The following is an 11,593-nucleotide window of genomic DNA, read 5'->3' on the forward strand; positions in this document are numbered from 1 at the left end:
GGGACTCATAAAACTAAAATTTCACTTGTAGCCCATTATAAAACTTTAATTGTTACTTGAGTATCGTTAATAGAATAAAAGTTTGAGTTCATACAGTGCAGTATGAAGTTGTACAATTTTATATATTTTTAGTAATAAAAGTTGAGAATTTTCGGAAAGAGGTTAACGAGTATATGACTGAAATCGTTGTTTGCCATTTTGAAATCCATGATGGCGACTTCCGGTTTAGAAAAATTCACTATAACCCCAGTAATATGGATATTTTCGGAATGACGGAAATTAGCGTTTGAAGTCATTTTTAAATCCAAGATAGCGGCTTCTGGTTTAGATAAATTTCCTATAATCTCAACAGTGTAGGAATTTCCTGAACTGAAATTGTGGAGCCATTTTGAAATTCAAGATGGCGACTTCTTATTAAGATAAATTTTCTATAATCTCAACAACACGGGTATTTTCGGAATGGAATAATTATGTAGTATATACAGTGAAGACCCCGACTTATCAGCCCTCGATTTTATCTACCTCCGAATTTGTCTATTCCCGATTTTGTCAGCTTTATGTCAAGTTCCGTTTGATGACCTCTAGCAGACAAACCAAGTCAAATTCGATTCCTTTCTTGAGCATATTCATACTTATCTCAAAATACAAACTGGGCAAAAATAAAAATATCTACATTTCTTTGTTTTGATGTGAGTCTTTGTTTTTTTTTTCATTTCTTAATGATTTTTATGAAATTGTCCACTGGAAAACAGACAGAGAAAGAATGATCGGAACGGCGAGAATGAAGAAACGGTGAAAATTCACCTTTTTATTCGAAACACCGAGAAAAGATATGTCCTCAAGCAGGAATCGAACCTGTGATCTCCCAGTCTCGAATTGGGTGCGTTAACCACTCCGCCATCGAGGAATTGTGATGATGTCATCACAAAGTCCCAATAGTATCGTGATGAGCGCAGTCCACTGATCCAAAAAATAGATAACGAGAGCGATTTGGCCCGATCGATGAGAGGGAAAGGGTACGATCTGCCTATAGGAGACATTGGGGGTCGATAGGTCAATTGGGAGGAATTGGAGGCTGCCGCGGTAATCACGATACTATTGGGAATTTGTGATGACATCATCACAGTTCCTCGATGGCGGAGTGGTTAACGCACCCCACTGGAGACTGGGAGATCGCAGGTTCGATTCCTGCTTGAGGACATATCTTTTCTCGGTGTTTCCAATAAAAAGGTGAATTTACACCAATTCTTCATTCTCACCTCCGACCACAACTCGTATTGGCCAATGAATGTATTCGTATAGTACCTGAAAGTTGCTCAAGAGTATGTTCCTATACCATCTCGTAGTTTGGTGGGCTGTGGAAAAGTGACATTGAATTGCCGATCCAAATACTTGATGGCCTATTTGTACATGTTACATTTTGTGACATACGAAGGAAAAAAATGTAAAATGTAGCGTAACGTTTTTACTGAAGATTTTTTTAACTAATACTTTGCGTACTAGGGTAGAAGAGGATAAAGAAATTTGTTACAATTTGTGACATGGTAGTAAGGGAAACCTTGGGCAATTTTTGCGTTATGTTATTTATGAATGGTGTCTTGATATCTTTGAACTCTGGAATACCTTTTGTGGTAATACTCGCTGTAAATAAAGCAAACTTCTAAATCGTTATTTTAACGATATGAGATGGCCTTTATGTACATGGGGACATATTTTAAGCATTTTAAGTGTTCATTGTCGTTGTTTGGAATTTATTGCTATTAGGTCCCTTTCAAAACTCAATCCATTGCCCAATGACAATCGGGTCGATTATCTCAAGTCATCAACTAGTTGAATTATACCTAAAGCTAAGTCCCATCGTTAGTACAATCCTAGCTACGAGCCTGTTCAGTGCATACCCAACGAAAATAACATAAAAGGACGCATAAGAATTGCTGATGATGCCATTTTACTTACCACCTACCCCTTCCAGACCGAGATTGGAATGTGAACACGACGCGGCCGCCTGCTGGCATCCAGGTGATATTATTGGACAGCGTGAATCATGAAGCAAATGGAATTCACGTGGTGGGGTATTGCACCGCGTTGATATGTACGAAACAGGTGGAGCGATAGAGGCGACCGAGAAATGTTTGCTTTGTTAGTACTTACAGCAATGTTGGTTTTCCATTCTACGTGATATGAGCGAGAAAGAATTATAGTCTATCCAGGTAACTTATCTAGGAAATTATCATTTCAACTCGTTTATGATTCAAGTAAGGATCGGAAGCTTTGCAGGGAATGTGAAACAGAATCGACTGTCGAAAAAACCGAGAGATGCAGATAAAGATATTTATGTATGTTAATGCTTATTTGCATTGACCTTGCCGTTAGATACGCGAGCTGGAAGTTTCAGTTCTCTTATCGATCAAATAAACGACCTCCGCGTATCTCAAACAGAAAACCCCAAATTCACAGTGTAATATAATGTACCACAGAAAGTCGTGTCTGTAGGATTCCTATTCATAGCTTCGCCTCGAGCAAGTTTTCTGTACTCCTACTTACATAGAGCAAGCAGAAAGTGTTTCGTCTGATTGGACCATTGGAAATGGTAGGTACAAGGAAAAGAAGAAATAAATACACAGACGGAAAGCCATAAAAAGCAGACAATTTCATTCAATCAAACCGCCATTCCGTGAATGAATATAATATTTGTACAGCTGTACAAGTACAGCAAGGATCAAACCATCTAGTAACGCTGTTCTTAGGTTTCTACTCGAGCAGGTTCCCATGCAACTGCTAGGCAGACTGTACAATTACTGATGGAAATCAGTGTATGTAGGTTCGCATGTTCGCGGTATTCGTTGCTGTGGATCAAGATTCGGGAGCACTGTTTGGATTGCTTTGGGTAAATCAAGATTGCTACAAAAACACCTAAACAACAATCGTCATACATCAATCAACGATATGACGGTTGGTAGAGTGTCAGTCGGTATATTCAATCTCGTTAATGAGTTTGTATGAAATATTCAGTTTAATTGAGAAAATTCATTCCTGTCACAGCCACATTCTGAAAGCAGAACAAAGCCAAATGCTTATGGGCAATAATATGTATGCTTTTTTATGGAAACACTTTTACTATAAGAAGTATAAACTGACACAAATTGTGTAGTAGAGGTAGGCCTGAAGTTTTGGTGGTTACACTCACAACCCCTAGAAAGGTTTAAACGCCATATATATTTTTGGAATGAAGTAATTTTCTGGAGACACAAATAGTTTCATAAATACGACTATATTCGAAATTTCATCTCGATTCGACTTCCGGTTCCGTAGTTACGAGTTGCGGCGTGCGGTCCCATAGCAAATTCCAATTCAAGCCAATAAGGCGATTGATGCAAAAAAGGTAAAAATTTCCACCATACACGGCTCCGGAAGTGCCCTGGAAAAGTGACAACCTGTCAAAATTAACAAACTCGCATCAGACCATTTGGGCCTAAAGTATCTTTCCCACACATGGTGCAAACATTCCTCTCCCAGCAGCTGAACAAGACGACCAAACTAAGTATAAAACCGCCGATTACTGGTTCTGATGATTCAGGTTTTCGATTCAGCCCTTTTCCAGATACAAACTTTTAGAATCAATATTCGATTGATTTCTTTTCTTGTATAGTTGTCTTGTCATGTATATTAAAAATATAATTGATGCATTAAAAAGTTTACAATTAATAGGTATAAACAAAGCTGAAATCTTGATTGAGAAAGGCACAATTACACCGCTAGGTGGATTTAAACAGGTTTTTTTTATCGAGGTACACGGTTAAAATAGAATCATTAGTTCGTTCAATTGCGATTTTTTTATCTTTTTAGGACGATATGTAACTTCCATTTCTATTTAATTTAATCCTTCATAAATGCTAATTCAATCACAACAGTATCTACTAGAAAGAAGAAGAAAACTCAGTAACCTTCTTTCAAAGTTCTCAATTGGTTTAGGACTCGAGAAACTAATTAGAAAAATTCATCAGATCTAAAAAGAAAAAACCTGTTTTAATCCACCTAGCGGTGCAATTGTGCCTTTCTCATTTCTCTATGGCACGGAGGCTTTTTATGTTCAACATAATTGTGGAAATGTCCATTACATTCTTAGTACACTTTGCACTTATACACAATGGCATGCCAGCCACGAACTTGATGAGCTACGTGTCGACGGTGAAACACTTGAAACAAAAAAATATCATACTCCATTAGCCTAATCAGCATTAGATCAATGTTATCTGCTTGCTAACTCATTTTGTCATGCGGGGGTGGGTATGTGAGGAGGGCGAAAGTCCCATGAACGAACGACTCCCGAGCTTAAATTGGTATGCTTTGTGATATAGTGTTGGTTTAAAGATGATGGGGTTGAAAGGGAGGGGTATGAGGGCTGGATGGGGTGGTGGTCTGAGGGGTGATTTAAGGAGATTTTTAAAGGAGGGGAGTGAACAGTAGAGGGGGGGGGGGGTGTAACCCCTCTCCGTAAACCATCAACTACGCCCCTGTTAAAATCCAGAAACCTTATGAGAGTCGAAAAAAAAATTTGGCCGGGATTAGGTTGACGTTTTTCAGAGTGATTGCATAACCTTTCTATATGAGAAAGGCAAAAACGATCCACTTTTAGTGTCTTTTTGAAATATTTAAGTTAAATACGAGAACCCGAAAGTTTTTTCAGTATTAACTAACTTAATTTAAATAAATGTTTATATTTTTCTGTATTCTTCATATAATCTAGAGTGTCTATTGTTTTCAATTTATCTATCTTTTCTATTGATTAATATTTCAATTTATTGCATTTATGATTGTTTCTTTTTTTATTTCATCCATGAATTTATTCTTTCTAATTTCTTTTTTTCTTATTTTACATTTTTCTTATATATTTTATATTATATATATATTTTTGTAATTATTTTCTTCTTGTCAGGTTATTTTTTTCATTTTGTCTATTGTTTTATTTGTTTCTTTATCATCCTTTGGTTCGATTAATTTCCTTCAATCTATTTAATTTAATTCACTCAACTTTTAATTTAAATTATTTGGATGTAGTTTTCCATATTTTCCATTAAACTTATTTTAGTATTTTCTCTTTCAGCCCATTTTTCATACTTTTAATTTTCAAGTTCCTCTCATTTTCTTAAAATAAAAATCAATCTTTTTTCATTTTAATTTTATTCGCATTGTGGATTTTTCTGTACCCCTTTATCAGTTTTGAATCTTATACTTTTATTTTGTATGTATTTTTTTCAATATTCGCCCAGTTTTCTTTATTGTTAAGTTCCATTACCTTAAGTATTTTCTTTTTTCGTTGAAACAACTTTGAAATTCCATTAATTTGAAACAATTTTAAAATTCCTGTTTCCTATTTTCCTCATTTTATCATTTCCCTTTACCTTATTTTGTTTTCGTTTTCGTTTTGTGCATATTTTCTGATTTCCATTTCATCAAATTTCAATTTTCTTTGAAATTCCACTTTGAATTTATATAGATTTATTTATTATTTCATTAATTTTTTATTTTCTCCTAATATTTTTTGTTGTAGTATTCCAATTTTTTCCATACCTTCTATCATTTTCATTTTCACCCATTTAATCGATTAATCAAGCTTTCTTTCATATCACTTTTGTCTGTTTTGGACTATTTCCACTTGTTCCTGTTTTCGGTTGGCAAAGCTGTATTATTGGGCAACATGAGACCAAACTATGTCGCCATTCACCTCTGATACAGAACTTTTATCCCTTACCTTCCCGTGGCGTCATCCGGAGTACGAGCCAATTTATGCCGTTTTTACTAAGACCCGGAGCGGAGTTGGGTTCTGGCCCCAACCGTTGTTACTTCATATACATTTTGTCAGCGGTTGGGTTTCGAGCCTGACTCAGTTTCGTTTCGGGCGGGAGCTGCATTAGTAAAGATCTGCCGGTCGTATGCTGACAGGGAAGGGGAACAAACGGCTCGTGCGCGTGGAACTGTTAATGTATGAGTCATACAAAGTAAAGCTTTTGAGTACAGTTAATGCTCATTTTGGGCCACTCAAAATTATTTCTTTTATTATTTACTACCCGCAATTTGGGGGTTTTTTTGGGTTTATTGCATTTTTTCTCTATTACTAGTTTTGGGTCTGTAGAAAATATATGAAAAAATATCCATTGAGTATGAGTCATTAGCTCGCTATTTAACGTGAAATTCAATCTCGAGCTTAACGAATTCTAAAAAAAATAAAAAGCCGAGTTTTCGGAGTTCAAGTTGCTCGTTTAAAATTCTCGGAAATTGATCGCGAGCGACTGCAGAGGCAGTCTCGGTCTCTACCAACAGCGAGTGTCGAACTAGCTTTCCTTTCCTTCCCTGGTAGAGCAGCATTGGACGTGGCCGGCATCGTTATTGACCATTTTATGGAAATTTTTGGGATCAGCGATTCATGCACAGTGAGAATGATTTGCTCCTCCCAAGCATCATTTTTTTTGTTGGTTCATTGTGCATTTCCGCTCATTCGGTCAATCACAAAGCGCAATTACGGGCAGTCTACTTAAGCTAAGCTAAGCTATTCCCACTTATTCCTGTTTTCTATCTTTTTCTGCAATCTTTTCCATCCTATCGTTCCCATTTATTGCTATTTCTTTTATTCTATTGTACTTAAATAAGAGCAAGAGTTTTAAAATAGTTCATTTAAAAAAAATAATGCGTCTATTTCAACATTTTTCATAGTTATTTTATTTTTATCTATTTATTCCATTCTTGTACTTTACCATTTCTTCGATTATGACACCTTTTTAGCATTTTTTCCCATTTTTCTGTATTCAATCTTTCAATTTGTTTATTTTGTTACCAATTTTTATATTTCAAAATTTTTGTATAATTGTTATTTCTACGTTTAACTCAATGGATTCATTTTGTTCGTTTCTATATTTGTTTATTTTTTTTATTTTTGTTGCTTTGTTTTTATATTTTTTGTGGCATTCATTTTTCTTCCATTTTCCTATTTTCCATGCTTATGATATTTTATTTTTCGTTTATCATTATTTCAACCTTTTTGCAATATTTTTCTATTTCTCCAGTATTTGCCTATCCTTTAACATTTGTGATGGCGCTTACCGGGACCCTACGTTGTGTTACTTTCAATCCTCACCAGAATCGTTCCGGCGTGATGATGGCAGCTATTGGGATCGTCACCCTAGTTGCATCAGTCCAACTGCACTCACCCGGCACACCGAACAAAGGCGATCGCAGTGAAACCAGCAGCCAAAGTGCAGTACAGCGGGCAAGGTACTTGTTTCCGATCAGTGGAATACACACTTTTTAAATTACAATTAAGTTGCACAAATATCCACTTTGGACAGAAATTTATTTAGCACAATCACTTTGACTTAAGTAATTATTTTATTGATCACAATCACTTTTGGAGAGATAAATTATTTATTCCTGTACGCATGCAGGTACGATCTGGACTGTCTGATGATCCCGACCGATCGATGCAAGAAGGCGATGATCGCAAACCGGGTTGCCAGAAGGGCTATAGAAACTGGCATAACTCTAGGGCCGTTAGCACCATTAGCATGTGAAACACAATGCTGCGTATTACGGTTGCCAACATTTCAGTACGGTACAACAATTTGTTTCCGTTAATTTGATTATTTCAATTATTCCACTTGTTTTATTTGGCTCTTTCGTTAATTTTTTACATACTTTCAAATTTTAACTTTTCCATTACCTTAATTTTGTCAATTTTCTGTTGTTTCTCCGCTTTAGATTTTTCCTGTTTTTGATATTTGTAGGACTATTTGGCACATTAATAATCTTGTTCCATTATTTTAAATGCCAATTCCTCAGCTTTCTAGTTTTGTTCCATTTTATCTATTTATTATTTTTTCCTCTTTTGTACCTTATTTTTTCTCTTTAAATTCTACCTCCATTGTATGTTCCTTTTGTTTTTTTTACTTATTATATTACCATTTTGCTACTATTTTTGCAATTTGCACACAGTTTTAATTGTAAGTTTATTAATAATATAGTATTAGGCTCCCAAAAATCACCTGAATCTGTTCTCTTCGAAACCGAAGAAAGTCAGCGGCACTATCGAACAAATGAGATGCTGCATTTTCAGAGGCTGGCAATGTTGTACTGCACTGATTTGGCCGAAACTGTTCTTTCTTTAACAAATTCCAGGTGATACCAGACAAAGATTCGAATAAATCCATGCAGTACCGACACCAGGATGAATATGAATTATTGATAAATCGGCTCTTTCCAAAGCCACTAAATGTTGCGTAGAAATATTTAAACGGTTTTTCGACCAAAATTTGGTCGACTTAAATTTTACTCATTTCTTTGCTTTTCTATTTAAAAAAATCTGAAAAACCCTCATTGGCCTGCGTGCAGGAAGATGCCTCTTTTTGATTTTGACATTTGCTGCTCAGTTATAAAAGTGTCGTCCAAGCAAGAGGAGCAACACAATGAAATTTTGCTAGTGTATCGCTTGAATCCGAACTACTTGCTCCAACGTAATGTCAACTGTAGAGGAAAGTGGCCGATATTTTCAAGCAAATGAATCTGTCGAAGTTCAAACAGAAATATCTGACTTGGGAAGCTTTCTGTACCTGTGGTTTGAAAAGCGACATTTTTATTGCAACCGAGATCGTCAACCAGGAAATTTACGCGAAAGAATGAACAAAAAACATCTGCTACCTTTAATGAAACAACACGATTGATCCATGCTATTTTGGCGGGACTGTGAATCCCGCAATTACCGAAAAAGAACATGTAGTGATATGACGCCAACAACGTTCCCAACACACTAGAGCTCGGCTCAATTGGAGAATATTGGACCAAAACCCAAAATTGTTTAAGTAAACTGACTGTGGCAATCAAGTGGACGAGGTGGGTGTGCAGAATTTGTTGACAGTAGCTAAAAGACCCTCAACCGAAATTTTGCATTTTTATTTCTAGAGCCATTAGTCACTCCCCCAGCCCTGCAATCAATTATATGGATACATAGTCCAAGAAGTGCTCAACGATGTTGCCGGAGAAAATATTAAATACCTTAAAATCTCAAACCGAAATAACTTCCCTGTTTGTCATCCTCCTCAGAAAAAATGGTTGTCATCCATTTCAATATATCGAACTTTTAATAGCAATGCCTCTATATAGAGACATCCTAGTACAGTACTTCCCACGGAAACGATAATAGGCACTTCCTGAGAATATTGAAAGGGTAGGTAAATTGTAAATTCCGAAATTCAATCAGTGCTTCCAGTTATCAGTCATTATCTAGAAATAAGTACTTGTTTGTGAAAATGTGAATTGCTCCGGTTAACGAGAAGCCTCTAATTCTATTTTCACGATTCATGCAAGTGAATTTCCAGGAAAAAAATGTGAAAATCAGCGCTCCCGATAAATTTACCTGGAATTAGTTCCAACGCGAATCAAAGTGCTGCAGCCGCTCCGTTTCATCGGATATTCATCCATCATCCCTTACAGTATTATTGGCAATTTCGTACGCAACATGCCCGCGCTTTTTGAAGCCGTTTCGAATATCCCAACAAGTTCTGGTAATCGAAATTTTCCATATATTCTGTCAGGGGATGTCTTTTTTTTACATCCAACAAATAACACATTCACGGTAAGCTAGGTCCTACAACAGTACCTATTTCTGCTATCATACCAGAACCACAAACAAAACCCATACAATCAGCTATAGCCGCACAGGGCCCCACAGTCAGTAGGTCACAAAACCACTCCACCCACCGACGACCTGCGGTCGACGTTGGATCGTCCCGGACCACGAACTAATTCCCAGTCGTTTTCGGACTGGCTTTGCCCAAGTGCTGATGATGATGATGCTGATAGTGTTCCTCCATGGGCACCGAATGGTTGTATCCCAGACCCTGCTGCTATAACCGGGTGAAAAATAGTTGATGTTTTTGATGCGGATATGACCACGTGACCTCTCCGAGTGGTCACTTTTTGATGTGCCAGTTAGCGACAACCATACCACTGGTTCCAGCACTATTGGTGTTGTTTTCGCTGTGCGGTAGATGGAGTTAATTTACTATCGTGTAACTGAACTTGCCGTATGTGTGTGTGTGTATGTGCGTATGTGACTCTCGCTCACAGAGTTGCCGCCATCTCCGAATGTCCTTTTCGTATGATCCGCTAACAGCACAGTGCCGCGCATTTGTGCTGTGGTGGACCACTTTTTACCGCACCGCCAGCGGGTAAAGTTTCGTCCTGTCGGCAAGTGTGGAAGCCCTAGAACTCATTTCCGCAAACAAGCAAAATACCGTTGACAAGGGTACTCTTTTATATGACGGTGGTAATGACGGTAGGTATTGTTTTTGTTGTTGTTGTTATTATTGTTGTCGTAGTTGGGCTGCCGCCGCTGTTGATTGCTGTTGAATTTATTTATTTGTGAATAGGTACGTATGTGAATGTGTAGTTTGAATTATAATTTCAAATGAGATGCTAGCTCAGAGTGAACATCAGACAAGGATCGGTCTAAGATAACTGGGTGAGGTTTCCTTTTGGGAAAGATACTAACAAGTCGTTCTGGTGTTCGATGTTGGAAATGTTTGATGTCTCTGATGTGGGTTTCGGGGATAGGCGATACCATGCTCTAAGTTGAATGATTGCGTTGTTTTGTTTGTTTTAAGCTCCCAATCATCTGGTAGGAAAAACAAGTTTGATATAGTATGTAGTGCACTTGAGGTGAAATATATATTCGGATATTCTTTTGGTTTGTTTACTTATGAAAAGACGGCTCCTATCGTATTCCAAGCATATGTACCTACTTTAAATCATTGCCTCCCATCCTAACATTACTTATTGCGTACGTCTATAGTGAAAAAGTGATAAAAGAATGTGTGGAAATTGTCAGAAACCTAACCGAAGTGAAGTAGAATACACTTTAGATTGTTAATACGCTGCTACAATATTTTTTTTTGTTCATTTCGTTTATTTACTAGGCACAAATGCGTTAGCTTGGCGGTGCCAAATTCTTTTGTTTTTCATTTTGGATATCTTAAACTAGAAGGTTACAATGTTGAAATATTTTGTTTTATAAAAGAGAAAAATTTTACAGCTATCTTAAGACTAGAAATAAGATTCTATATACAAGAGAGGGGCAAAAGATTTTTTTTATGAAACATTTTAAAACAAGGGATTCAGTTTGAGGGGGGAGTAATAGTTTTTTTACGAAATATTTTACAGTTATCTTAGAACTAACAATATAGTTTGGTACACAAAAGGGGGAACAAATATTCATAAGAAATTTCACAGATATCTCAAAACTAGGGTTACAATTCTAGATACAAGATGGAGAACAATAGTTTCAATAGAGTAAAAATTACAGCTTGATTTTTTATCGGAGACTTATGCTTGGTTAAGATATTCAGAGGGGGGCTTATTTCCACATCAGTGTAACAGCAGTTGTATTAAGGATAGGGAAAGAAAGGGAGTTCAGCGAAACAAATTAGCGCCTCAGTCTAGTAAGTCGTCGAGTACCGGATTGGCGGACGGTATCCTTCGCACCCGCGGGAAATCCTTCAAATCTCATCGGAGCTCGAGTCGCTCTCGCTTCAGTTTCATTCCATGC

At 36.9% G+C, this 11,593-nt stretch overlaps 2 non-coding genes across 2 annotated transcripts; one reads left to right on the top strand and one right to left on the bottom strand.

The window, feature by feature from the left end:
- Positions 1–834: 834 nt before the first annotated feature.
- Positions 835–907, bottom strand: Trnas-cga (transfer RNA serine (anticodon CGA)). The gene has a single exon. It is a non-coding gene; the product is annotated as a tRNA-Ser (tRNA).
- A 220-nt stretch (positions 908–1,127) lies between these two features.
- On the top strand, positions 1,128–1,200 carry Trnas-gga (transfer RNA serine (anticodon GGA)). The gene has a single exon. It is a non-coding gene; the product is annotated as a tRNA-Ser (tRNA).
- Positions 1,201–11,593: the final 10,393 nt, after the last annotated feature.

This window comes from Topomyia yanbarensis, chromosome 2 (genome assembly GCF_030247195.1).
Source record: "Topomyia yanbarensis strain Yona2022 chromosome 2, ASM3024719v1, whole genome shotgun sequence".
In the NCBI taxonomy this organism is placed as follows: domain Eukaryota; kingdom Metazoa; phylum Arthropoda; class Insecta; order Diptera; family Culicidae; genus Topomyia; species Topomyia yanbarensis.